We start from the raw sequence: 2,696 nt of genomic DNA on the forward strand, positions 1-2,696 counted from the left end.
GTCAGAGTCAGAGGGGGGTGGGGGTGGGGGGTGGGGTGGGGTGAGGGAGAAGACACAAGTAGGAGTACAGTAGCGGCGGCACTGCCCAAGCTTTGGGCTTCTCGTTTTGGGCACCATATGGGACACCAATTTCGGTTTATATATATAAACCTTTTCTTTTTCGCAAACACGCAAAAGATTTATGCATCGTTTCATTATTAAAAGAGAAGGAGAAATAGTTATACCACTTCCTCCGTGTCTAGATATGCTCATTTTAGCAACAGTTCATTCCGGACAGAGGTAGTACAAAAATAGGGCCCCACGGTCGGAGAGCAATGACTTGCCTCTATGGTGATTGGCCTCTCCGCCGTTCCTCCCCTCCCCTCCCGCCCTCGAGCGACTCCAGCCTCCACGTTGCCCGCAGCCGGCATCAGGTGGGAGGGGGCGAGTCTTGTTCTGTGTTTGTGGTAGTAGGTTCTCTTTGTTGCCAGATAAAGCTGACCTGGATCTTTCTCGCATGCTTCTTCTGCTCTCAACTACCGCCATGAAGGCCGGAGATGAGTGACTAGAACTCCTGATATGGTTAGATCGGAGGCCCTTGTCCAGGGATCCCCTGACGCGTGGTGATGGGGGGATGTGTTGGGTATCTCCTTTGTACTCTCCCTTTGTGTATTCGTCGTGTCGCGATGATGAAGAAGGGGCGAGATGGAAAGTTGGATTCTGCCGGTTGGGCTCATCATCGCTGGAGTTTGAAGCAAAGATGCACTGCTCGCTCAAGCCTAGCCTCGGCGATTGATGGGAGGTCTTTGTAACTCCAATTGCTTCTCTGGTTGAATGGCGGCCACCCATTTTTCCTACCCAACCCAGACGCCTATAGGGAGACGGTGCATCATCTACTTAGAGGTTGTGGCTTGTTGCTATGGAAGCCTTGTCGTCCCAAGTGGATATGTCCCCTGTGACGGCGAGGTGGAATCCAAGTGGAGGTTGAGGACCCAACTGTGTCTCGCCATCTTGGGCCAATTCTTTTGGTGACTTTTTTGGGCTTCTAGAATAAGCTAGGTAGGGGGCAACTTATTTCAGTTTATTCTAGAAGTCAGCAAAAAAAGCTGGCCCCTAAGCCTTCCTGCAAAGTCAAGGGCTTATTCGTAATTTTCACAAACTGTAGCAACAATCAGAACCACTTTAATGTATTTTTTTAGATTCTACTATTTATTTGATAATTTATCAAGTGGCTGGTATGCAGCCCCAAAGGACAAAAAAAAACAAGTTTGGTACTCAGACAGATAACCAATGAGTCCAACATCTGAGTGCATGTCTCACATGTGCAAAGACTATTTATCTCGGAATCTAAGTTTCATTGAAGGTCGGCTATTGTTTGTGGAAAGACAACATGCACTATCAGAATTACATGGCTTCAAGATACCTCGACCTCAGAGCATTTTACCTAAATGCTCTTCACCTCCTCTACCAGAAAAAAAACATGTAGTTGATCTGCACCTCAATTACATATAAATAAAATAAATCAACTCCTAAATATCTAATAGTGCTTCTAATTGCGTGATTTGCCCTAGCTCTTATTGAATCTCATTGACAAAATTATATAGCTATAGTTGCATCTCATTGATCTCTCGAGGTAGCTACAAATATATGGCATATTGAATCTCAGGGACAATTATATAGTAATGGCACTGACAAAATGGTTAAATTATGTTGCAGATTTGGTTAGGTTTAACTAGGTACACCATTTGGCAAGAGACCGGAAGACAACTCTAGTAGAAATCAAGAACACACGCAAAAAGTTAATCTCTAGTGGGTGGTTTCGCTCCGCCGCTACTCCCGGTCATCACCACTGGTGCAATTGTCGTCGGTTGGACAGGATCATCACCACCGAGGGTGGGGGGGGGCTCCTCCAGTAGCGCTCTCTGTCCCTTGTCTCCGACGCCGCCAGAGTGGGAGCTCCTGATATGGCTAACGAGCTCATCACCGCCAGAGTTTGAAGCAAAGATACGACGCTTGTTGAAGCCTAGCCTCAGCGATTGAAGGGAGGTCTTTGTCGATCCAGTGGCTGCTCTGGCCGAAGGACGGCCACCCACGTTCCTCCCGAGCCCAGATGCCTATAGGGAAGCAGTGCACTGTTTACTTAGAGGTTGTGGTTTGTTCCTATGGAAGTCTCGTCACTCCGAGTGGCTCTGTCCCCGTGATGGCGAGGTGGAATCCAAGCGGGGTTTGAGGACCCTGTTGCATCTCACTATCTTGGTTTGGGGTTCTTCCTGCAAAGTCAAGGGCTTGTTTGTATTTTTTTTCACAAGCAGCAACAATAAAAAACACTACTATATTATAATTAACGGTCATATAATGTTTCTAGTGCCATGTGAGCTCTTGTTCGTGCATACAACCATATATCCATCCCATTGCTCACCACTCAAACTCCATTGGTATTGAAGGTGAGATATGCAACACCAAAGGACAAAAAAAAGTTTTGTACTCAAATAGATAGCCAATGAGTTCCAGCATCTAAGTGCATGTGCAAAGACTAGTCATCTCGCAAAGACTATTTACCATTTGGTCAGAGATCGGAAGCTATTAGTTACTCTAGTAGAAATCAAGAACACACACAAAAAGGCAACCCTAGCAGAGGGAGGGGGCACGGCGATGATTTGGTTTCGCTTCGCCGCTACTCCGGGTCGTCGCCACTATGGCTGGATGCGATTGCCTCC

Source organism: Triticum dicoccoides, chromosome 4A (genome assembly GCF_002162155.2).
Source record: "Triticum dicoccoides isolate Atlit2015 ecotype Zavitan chromosome 4A, WEW_v2.0, whole genome shotgun sequence".
Classification (NCBI taxonomy): domain Eukaryota; kingdom Viridiplantae; phylum Streptophyta; class Magnoliopsida; order Poales; family Poaceae; genus Triticum; species Triticum dicoccoides.